This window comes from Carassius auratus, chromosome 10, assembly GCF_003368295.1.
Source record: "Carassius auratus strain Wakin chromosome 10, ASM336829v1, whole genome shotgun sequence".
Lineage (NCBI taxonomy): Eukaryota > Metazoa > Chordata > Actinopteri > Cypriniformes > Cyprinidae > Carassius > Carassius auratus.
The window spans coordinates 17,483,859-17,495,200 of record NC_039252.1 but is presented as its reverse complement, the minus strand read 5'-3'; the positions used below and the strand labels follow the sequence as shown (position 1 = coordinate 17,495,200).

At 37.2% G+C, this 11,342-nt stretch overlaps 1 long non-coding RNA gene across 1 annotated transcript; it reads left to right on the top strand.

The window, feature by feature from the left end:
* Nucleotides 1-7,166: 7,166 nt before the first annotated feature.
* On the top strand, nt 7,167-8,626 carry LOC113110486 (uncharacterized). Its single transcript, XR_003293157.1, has 5 exons — nt 7,167-7,312; nt 7,418-7,540; nt 7,670-7,752; nt 8,060-8,146; nt 8,561-8,626. It is a non-coding gene; the product is annotated as an uncharacterized LOC113110486 (long non-coding RNA).
* The last annotated feature ends 2,716 nt before the right edge of the window (nt 8,627-11,342 follow it).

Below are 11,342 nucleotides of genomic sequence, written 5' to 3'. Positions count from 1 at the left end.
CACAGTCACGAACAGCTTGAATCATCTGGACTTTTTGAGTCAAATATTTTGCCCATTTTTTTTAGAATTTTTATTTTATATTATTTCTTAACCTATCAGACTATATCTGCCTTCATTTTGCATGCATCTGTTTTATTCTCGCTTATAAACTTTATGTTGCTCTTGTTGTGTAGTTTTTTTTATCCTCATTTGTATGTCGCTTTGAATAAAAGCGTCTGCTAAATGAATAAATGTAAATGTAAACTTATCAAATTATGGCTTTGTTTCCTTAAATGAATATCGAAATATTCAACTCAAATAAACACTTGTATGATGCGGTATTAGAATTAGAATTTAATTTTGGGGTCCTTAAATACCCTAAACACTGCACAGAGGTTAAGATGACCATTGCTACAGAAATAAAATTTAAAATTGAAACTCATCCTATTTTTTTTTCCCCTTACTAAATTATACAGTTACTGGTGGACTGTGTGATTACTAACAGGCTATTAACAAAAATGTGTCTCTATGCCTCTTTTCTCTTTATTAAAACTTGATCTAGTAGCCTATGTGATAGAATCAAATGTTTTGCAAATCCGCTCGAAAGACCTGATCTCAAATGATTCATAAAATGCGATTAGGCATCCCGATCTGAATCAAATGTTTTGCTAACTCCGAAGCCCCGATCAAATGATTTGCGAAATGCGATTCGGCATCCCAATCTGAATCAAATGTTTTGCGAACTCTGAGGTCCCGATCAAATGATTCGCGAAATGCCATTGGGAGTCCTGATCTGAAATGTTTTGCAAACTCCCAAAGCCCCAATCAAATGATTCGCCAAACGCGATTGGGATTCCCGATCTGAATCAAATGTTTTGTGAACTCCGAAGCCCCATCAAATGATTCGGAAACGCGCTTTGGAGTCACGATCTGAATCAAATGTTTTGTGAACTTGCTCTGAATCCCAGATAAGTTATTTTCTGGTGAAAGCGCTATAGCGTTCATACGCTTGCCGAAAATGGCGGAGACTAATATGTAGTGTGTGTTTTTATTTATTTTTTTAAACAACCTTATTTATAATTTCATAGTTTTCCCACCGACGAAAATTGTTTTTTAAAAAAAGCGTTGAAATTGGGCTATATGGCTAGAGGAGGAGGCAACAATTACTGTGAGGAAAGGTAGGCTACTTTAGTGTGTGCTAAGCACTTCACGGAGGATGAGGTCCGTGTCCAACCGGAGTAGACTGGTCGATCTCGCACTGTGGGCTGGGCCTTCCAGGTTTGCGTGGAAAAGTTGCGGAGACGTTAAATCACGCGTCAAAACGGAATGTTTGTGGTGCAGAGCAGTAAATGTCCAGATGGTACAGGAGCACGATTACAACAGCCGTCCAGTCCCAGGTGAGTGTAATGTGTTAACTAAAACAATAACTTATATTAAAAGCTAAACGGCAACTGTATAGACATTAATCAAATATATTATGTTTTATTTGTTTTGTTCGATGTAATGTTATAGGCTACATTTAATGTAGCACATGGTAGCAGTTATGCTAACAGTCGAGCAGGTTAGTGAAGCTGTGTTTTTATACTTTTGCCATCATCCTTTTATACTGCTCTCTTTCTGGCTTAAGTCACACAAAATTAACAGACATTTAAAGTTATCAATAAAATCCACAACAATGTAGGAAATATGAGCAGTTGAACAAACATCTGTTGTACAAGCAGAATTCAAATTATTTTATAATGGTTTGTAGGTTATTTACCTTTGAATTGATGTTCATAAATGCATAAATGTGATAATAACTTTCCAAATAAATGAGTTTTTTTTATTTATTAAAGTGTTATATTTAGCACAAAATAATACATGTATTCCCACATAGGAGGGGACGTTCTCGCGACCTTGTGCAACGTTCCCTAAAAGTTAACATTCCCTCTTTTGGTTATGAAAGTGCTGTAGTTTAAGGTCCTGTAGTTAAGGTCACATAGCAAACGTTAGAAAAAAGAGGACATTTGAGACGTTAACAGAACGTTCTCGCATGGTCCGTTGTTCGTCATATAATAACGTTCCCAATGTGGTTATTATATGGTGACACAACAACGTTACAAAATATGACAAATTAATGAACGCAAAGATGTATTAAATCTACATCTAATTCATGAAAATATTAAATAATAATAGAATAAGTATTAAACTTATATGTTAAATAATAACACTAACATGCTAGCCAATTTATTAATTTTGGTGGTAGGATTTAATATTTGTTACTTCAAAATAAAAACTATGACTTTTACTCTACAGATCTAAAATCCTTGATGTGTCCATAAATCCCTTATTAACAAATAGACATACAAAACAATAGATTTACATTGGAAAATTGTGGAGTTTTGCGGAGCTCTGACACTCTCTAATAGCACCCGCTTCGAAGTCGTGCGTTAAATTTGAATTTATCAAGTGCATTTACGACTAATATAGTCTAAAAATACTATAATAATAATAAAAAACATCCCTGCAGAATGGTGAACACATTTACCATTTATTTTTTTCTATATAAATGTCTTGTATAAATGTCTATAGACGGTTTCAACGGCATCAACATAAACAAACGTTAATGCCCGTGAGCGCTTTTGTGGACCTAACTTAACTTCCGGTAGACTCCAAATAGAATCAATAACAACAGCCAAGTCCCTCTAGAGTAGATATTTTTTGATAACAAACAAAATGTGTTTTCTGTGTGGATCCACCTTGCCTAGTTAGTTTTGGCTACGTTCCTATGGCCCAATGACGCTACGATGAGCATGTATTGCTTTTTACAAATGCGGGTAGGGTACAATATTTAATTGTTATTTTTTTGCGGTCCGAGTTGCGGGCGGGTTAGTTGAAAACGTCGGTCTGGTACAGGTTATTAATACATCGACCCGCGCATCACTGGTGCGAGTGGATAGATTCGCGCTTGCGCATTATTTTAATGTGCTTTAATTTGCGCGACTATAATGCACTCTCGTTGCTGCTTCTGAACCGCTTACACATAGGATTAACTTACTGTATACGCACTGCAGATGCTACAGTGACCCTTGGGCAATAAATATATTGGGCAAAACATACAACACCTGAGGCACCGCTACAGTAAGCTAGAGATAAAGCTCTCATTGGTTTTCTTTTGGAAATGTTTAAAATTTATACTGGATGCATTTATGACTGTAAAGCATGTCTGTGTGTGTCAAAATCGTGATTAAAATCGAAATCGCAAAATGGATCAAAAAATCGTGATAGGTTTTTTTTGTCCGTATAGCACAGACCTTACTGTACATTTCTATACAGATATTAAAAATGAATATTTTGGAGAGGCACTGCCACACCCACGGCTGACTGTATTCAGAAGGGAGAGCTGCAGCCCAATTCAACTCTGAGCCACTGCTGCTGGTGCATTGGCATTTCTTTATGTGCGGAGTGGGGAGCGCGCGCACTGCAGGGCATGGAAGCAGCCATGCAGTCGCTTGCAGTTTTTTCCTGTCAACAGTGTAAACAACTTAAAATACTAAATTTTTGGTCAGAAGAATAATACATTATTTAAAGCTTTTATTTGTGTGAACTCACAATATCAAGAAAACTTTAGCAAAATAAACCACCACAAAAAGGACTGTTTTAAATCTGCTATGCATATGAAGTTTGAAGATTGTTGTATTGTACTGTATCTTCTATAAAGATGAATTACATTTCGTCAATTTAAAAAGCACTTTAATGTTGTATAAATAAATAATAAACTTTTGTATTGTTAGGTGTGTTTTGGCTACTTTTTGTATGTTGTATAATCATAATATATGTATCTAGGTAATGAAAAAAAATACAAAAAAAAAAACCATTATAATCTTATACATTACAACAATGAACGATTTGTCTGGGGTCTGTGACCATCGCGCTCACACACAGCGTACTCACACCTCACTCACTCAGTGGACATCCCAACTTTCAGTTTCTCTGCGGTAAATCTTTTAATTAACCATTCTATTTAAATTAAAAACACAAAACAAAATGACATGTAATTTACTTTACATTATAGAAATAATAATAATGTGGAATTATAAGGACAGTAGCTTTTGAGCGAAATTTTCTCATGGTAAAACGGCCGTTTCCACAAGAAATTTAATAAATAGTTATAAAATTGATTGACTCTCTTTTCCAGTAATAAATGTACCACATTTACTCCGTCTTTAACTTTATACCAGTCGTCCGCACTGTCGTCGCCGTTATTTGTCGTTAAATACCGTTATGTTTACGTGACGTCATTTGGTATAGCTTATCCTTGCAGATAAGCTCATTAATATTTTAGGGTCTGTCATGTTAACATTAAAGTAACATTAACGTTACTTTAAAATAAATTATGAATATCATTATTGTAAATTATACTTTATTTAAAAATTAACGCGCCTTCTCACAGGCTTGGCTGTGAGCGCGCACGCCTCTCTCAACCTCCGCACGAGCGCGACGGTGCACAGTGGGCGCGAGACCCCATTTCGCGCAAATGTGTGCACGGCATATTTTGTAACTTTGCACGAAACTCCGCTTCCAGAGGTGCACGACCTCGAGCTTATTCTGGCCAAACAGCCAGCACTCAGTTTGCGCTAACATAAAAAAAAAAAGAGCCTAGAAAAAAGCAGAAATAAGCCTTTTTGGTGAAAATAAAGGTCCATATTTATAAATACAAAACACACAAACAAAATAAAAACAAAATAAAATAATAATAATAATAATAATAATAATTGTTATAGAAATTACACTTTAATGCACAAGCGGGTAAGCAATTCACAATTCAGGCATGTATCCAATATCATCTGTATCCTTTGAAGTAACAAGTGTAAATTAAATTGTCCCACGTCGACGTATATGTGATTTCAACTCACTTTGTCTCTTTTCTGTGCTTTCCAGACCCTGCCCTACAGACAGATTACCATGATGTCATCTCAGATGGTAGGCTTGTCTTGCAAAAAAGGTTTTCAAATTTACAGCATATTGCTGACATGTCAGGAAAAAGGGATCGATTTCACAGCAATGTGATAAGTTCAATGTTATATTAAAATGTTTTTCACCTAATAATGTGGCATGAAAGATCGCTTTATTTGCCTAAAAAATTATGATCTTTAGGTTTTTTTCTTAAATTACATGCGTGTACCCATTTTGCAGAGAAAAAAAAAACACATAGCTGTGTCACACAACTGGATGCCTGCAGAAGCTAGGAAAAGAGAATAAAAACGACTTTGGCAGAGGGTACAACGGAAAATGAGAAATGTGCACATTAACGCAGCTGGTCCTAGTACTGTGATAAACAGTGAAGCACACAATCCCAGGGACACTATGCCAATCTGGAACCCAGGCCTAAAAAATGCAATGACTGGAGAATCATTGGATGGAGAGTTTTTTCAGAATACTGCCAACATTTATATCCCCACTGAAATTTTAGAAGAAGAGTTAAAGAGGTGGATCACTGAATATAATATCAAGCACAAAGCTGCAGAAAAACTGCTCAAAATTCTCAGGAATCACAGGCATAAACACCTGCCATCTACTACTAAAACATTATTAAAAACGGATCCTGTTGAAAGCCAAATGGTGTCTGGTGTGGAATGCATTACATTAGGAGTGACTGAACAATTAATCATGTGCTTGAATCAAAAAACATCACTGAGCTTGAGATTTCCCTCAATGTAGATGGACTGCCACTCTTTAAGAGCACTGGTAAAAGCCCAAATCACCGGACTTCATTAGAGTAATGTCAGATGAACTGAAAATGATTCTAATGAATGGCTTAGCATGGGGAGAAACAACACTCAGTGTAAGATTGAGATGCATTACCTGTGATACACCAGCAAAAGCCATGCTGAAGTGCATCAAACAATTCTCAGGTTACTGTGGCTGTGATGAATGCACCCAAAAAGGCAACTGGGAGGGGCGCATCACTTACCAACAAGTCCATGACCTCACTTTGAGGAACGTTGTCTCATTTAGAGAGCAACACCAGCCAGAACATCATCACGAAAATGCTGTGTCCCCTTTCAGCAATCTCCAAATTGTCATGATCAAGTCTTTCCCTGCTGACTACATGCACCAGTGCTGCCTGGGAGTGATGAGAAAAATGCTCCTACTATGGTCATGGGGCAAGTCGGGCATCTGCTATCGCCGGCTCAGCTGAGGGAAGTCAATCAGAGGCTAAGGAACTTGAGAAGTGACATACCCCATATTTTTGCCAGGAAGCCACGCAGTCTGGAGGAATTGGAGAGGTGGAAGGCCACTGAATCCAGGCAGTTTATGCTCTACACTGGCAAAGTTGTTCTCCGGGGAATCCTGCCAGAAACCCTGTACAGTCATTTCATGGCCTTTAGTGTGGCTTTGTGTATACTAGTGTCTCCACATTTAACACAAGCCCACAATGTGTATGCCCATGAGCTCCTCACATATTTTGTAGAACAAGGCCGGCACACATATGGGAAAGAATTCCTAGTGTACAATGTGCACTCACTGCTTCACCTCACTGCTGATGCCACCACATATGGATCATTAGACAAATGCAGTGCCTTTGCGTTTGAGAGCTCCATGCACCAGCTGAAGAAGATGGTTAGATCAGGAAACCATGTTCTAGTCCAAGCAGCAAAACGGCTCCAAGAACGATCACAGATTCCTATACAAACAAGTGAAGAGAAATCAATACAATTGAAACATCCTAATAATGTTTACATTGTTAGCCCAACATCCTGCTGTGAAGTTCTGGAGAGGACCAACTCCGGAAAGCTCTTATGTAGAGTCTTCTCGCACTTAACGTCGTACCTTTACGAGCCATGTGACTTGATGATCTATGGAGCCTGTGTATGTGGTCCATCAAAGATGGAGATCCTGGACAAGACAAACTTGCAAGGAAGGGCAATGATCCTTGAGGACGGGCATGGCCGCAAAGTTGTCTTTTCTCTCCTTCATGACCTTGATTAATGAAATATGGAAATATGTACATAGTATTATTTATTTTTTCTGTCATTGCTTTAATGTCTTAACTTAGATTTCATATACTGTATATTGGCCCTCTTTTCTAAGGAGTGTCTGTTCTTCTGTTTGTAATGTAGGTTGGTTTTTACATAGTTATTTTTGAACAAGAAAATGCAATTGCTGTGGTGCCTGCATTATGGGTAGAGGAGGTGAATGGGGTAAGGGTACATGTGTGCACACACACACACGTAATACCATAAATAACATATTCCCTGAAATGTTTTAGGTTCTGATTTGGCAAAGCCCCCCCAAAGTCCAGTTAAGGAGCTCTGGAAGCGGCACAAAATAAGAATACTCTCCCAGACTGGTGAGAAAACTGAATAAATATATAGTCATGTGGAGGTACACTGCCTTTACACAGTAAAATGATTACAAAAACTAAAAGGACAACTCAAATTTACTCTGTCCTTAGACAACTATAAGACAGCCAGAGAACGAGCCAAAAAAGCTGTAGAAAGTTCAAACGTGGACACAGAAGAAGAGGTGGTAAAAGAGCGGGAAAAAGTACCATCAAAATACTGGAGCGAGAGTTCAGGTAAACACACGTGATTGCTTTTGTCATGCATTACTCCACTGTTTATGTATAAAAATCATGCCATGATTACAGAGAAAAGTACTGTATAAAACTAAATTATATATAAACTATTTCATCCTGAATAAATAGGAGAATGTGAGATTCCTACCAAAAAAGAAGAATAATGTCCACATCCTCTCAGAAGCCATCAAGCCTCCCAAAGCCTCCAAGTTGTAAGTAACAGATTGAACTTTTGGTGTCATTTCTTGTGTTGTGATTTGATGGTGGTGCGTCAATTAGTGAACAGGTAAAATAAGTGCATTGCCAGCTGACGGGAAGAAGCTATTTTGTGTGAAATACAAACAGATTTCTAATATAAAAATCCTATTTTAAAAATGTTTTGAATTTGGTTGGAGTGTCTTATATTGTGTGAGTTGTAGGTTGGTATTTTTTGTCATTGCATTTTGTGTAAAATTCCTTGTGAAAGAACTCAACTCCCCTGAACTGAGTTTATCCCATGCTTTCAATGTCTGTTTTTAGACAAACCACCTCCTGACATCACAGCTCACTCACCTGAGGAAGAAGAGCCATCCCTGCCAAATCTTTCAGCTAATAATACTTTTCATGGTATGTATTTTTAATGTTGATATTCTATTCATCTGTTAAGATAAATGTTTTTTTTTTTAATCTTCAGTAAATTAAGATTATGGCTGCATTTTTTTTTACTGTCTTCTAATCTCAATCTCTGTTACCTTAAATTATACATTCATCTCTGTAAAGCTGCTTTTAAACAATCTGCATCGTTAAAAGTGCTATATACATGAAGATGACTTGACTTACTATCCAAATTAGACCATAGCTATTGCATCTGGCAATACAGTCATGCCAATGTCTATATTTTATTTCTTGAAGAACCACACATATGTGGGAAAAAGGATGGTATGTTGATATAGCACAGGGGTTGTGTGTCAGCATTTAATCCTGCTCCATGTGCCATTTCAACACTAACATTAGCTTTATTTATCTTTATATGTTGCGTAGATACAGTTTTTGAGCCTGATGGGAGGTAGCAACATTGGAGACGCTGTGAGGAGAATCCTTCGGAAAATAGCCACCATCGAGGCCTGGTCAAATTACAGCCTTAAAGGCCGAAAAGGAAAACTGAACTTCATTGGGACAGCCTTCCACCATATTGTTTTAAGTATGCTTTTTAAAACTTCTCTCTTCTTTTCACTTCATCATGCAACTTTTTAAAGAGCAAATGATAAACAGAAACATGTCTGTACTGTCCCTGTACCTTCGAATAATTTGTTTTCTCGTTTTTGACTTCTAAACGAAAATAAAAACCAAGTATAAAAAAATCACACTGTAAAAAATGTACTGTAGAATTTACAGGATTTTACTGGCAAAAAGTTGCAAATAAAATCCTGTAAAAATGATGTTAATTGCTGTAAAATGGATTACAGGAAATTACTGCAAAACAAATTACAGTTAATTGCTGTACACTATAAAAATAAAATAAAAGTAGTAGTAAAAAAGAGTAGTGTTCATCATTTATGCTGCGGCACCCGGGGAGCAGTTGGTGGTTCAGTGCCTTGCTCAAGGGCACCTCAGTCGTAAATAAATACAAGACCATAACATGGGTCAAATAACTTTTTTTATTATTGAAAGTTTGTTTCCAAAGCACAGTGTTTGTGAAATACAGTAGTTTGTAGTATTTTTTTCTAGTAACATTGAATTTAACTTGTAGTTTATTTAACAGCAATATTTTGTAATTTCACTAAAGTACAATATTTACCTGGCAAAAAAAAGTTGCCAATAAAATCCTGTAAATACCCCTTAATACAATATGATGTTGTAATAATTTAACAATGAAACCGCTTTAGAATCAGAATCAGAATCAGAATGAGCTTTATTGCCAGGTATGTTTACACATACGAGGAATTTGTTTTCGTGACAGAAGCTCCGCAGTACAACAGAATGACAGAGACAGAACATAAAACACATAATAAAAGAATAAAAAAATACAAATAAGTAGATAGTGAATGACAATATACAAATGACAATTGTAGGCAGGTATATTACAAAATGCAGTTATGTATGTACATGTAAATTATGTGCAAAATTTAAGTGTATACTAAGTATATGTGTTAGATAAATAAAGTGTATGTGTATATAAATATAAAGTGAAGTGTGTTCGGCGTTATTATCAGCTGTTCATAAGATGGATTGCCTGAGGGAAGAAACTGGTCCTGTGTCTGGTCGTTCTAGTGCTCAGTGCTCTGTAGCGTCGACCAGATGGCAACAGTTCAAAGAGGGAGTGTGCTGGATGTGAGGGGTCCAGAGTGATTTTGACAGCCCTTTTTCTCACTCTGGATAAGTACAGTTCTTGAATAGAAGGGAGGGTTGTACCGATGATTCGCTCAGCAGTCCGGACTACCCTCTGTAGTCTTCTGAGGTCAGATTTAGAAGCTGAGCTGAACCAGACAGTTACTGAAGTGCAGAGGATGGATTCGATGATGGTGGAGTAGAACTGTTTCAGCAGCTCCTGTGGCAGGTTAAACTTCCTCAGCTGGCAAAGGAAGTACAACCTCTGCTGGGCCTTTTTCACAATGGAGTCAATGTGAATGTCCACTTCAGGTCCTGAGAGATGGTGGTGCCCAGGAACCTGAATGACTCCACTGCAGTCACAGTGCTGTTCATGATGGTGAGTGGGGGGGGTGCAGGGGGGTTTCTCCTGAAGTCCATGATCATCTCCACTGTTTTGAGCGTGTTAAGCTCCAGGTTGTTGAGAGTGCACCAGACAGCCAGCTTTTTTACCTCCTGTCTGTAAGCAGACTCGTCACCGTCCTGAATGAGGCCGATGAGTGTGGTGTCATCTGCAAACTTCAGGAGCTTGACAGAGGGGTCCTTAGATGTGCAATCGTTAGTGTAAAGGGAGAAGAGCAGTGGGGAGAGAACGCAGCCCTGGGGAGCTCCGGTGCTGATTGTACGGGTGCTGGATGTGTATTTACCCAGCCTCACTAGCTGCTGCCTGTCTGTCAGGAAGCTGTTGATCCACTGACAGATGGAGGTGGGTACAGAGAGCTTTACTGTTAAAATTAAAGAATAAGTTCAGATAAATGCTGCTTTTTTTTTTTTCTTTCATTCATCAAATAACCCTGAAAAAAACACAAAAATGTGAAGAAGCACAACTGTTTTCATCACTAATAATCATAAATGTTTCATATGGTTTTAGTTTTACTTATTCACTTATTCATATTGCTCATAAAGTGTACTTTTGGATGTCAAAACTTTATTAAAATAAATTAAACAAATAAATGTGAATATGAGAATTTAAAAAATAAGAAAATAACAGATGCATTGTGATATAGGTGACAAAATATTTTGAGAAAAAGGATATGAAGTTATTTAATGAGCTTCCTCACTTAACCAGTTATCTGTGCTTCCTCACTGTGACGTACACTTTTCTGTAAACTGAGCCAAATATTTTTTCACCGATTTAGGGTAGAGTAAGAATATTTCCTGTATTGTGCAAGTTAGTTCATAGATATAATTTTATTTGCAATATTACCTTTTCTTTTCATCATCATATTTAAGAGTTCATGATAATTAATGTTCAACTTAATTTCTCAGTTGATTAATCCATCCACAATTCATAAAACACAACACATGCAACTGAGGTACAAGAAGTATTGACATCCAAAAGGCCTTGAAATCATTAAAAATCACATCGACAGGTAAAAAAAAAAAAGCCTCAGGTCAAATATTCATTTATCACAAATTAACTTTGACAAACACTTCCTGCTCCGAAGTCCCGATC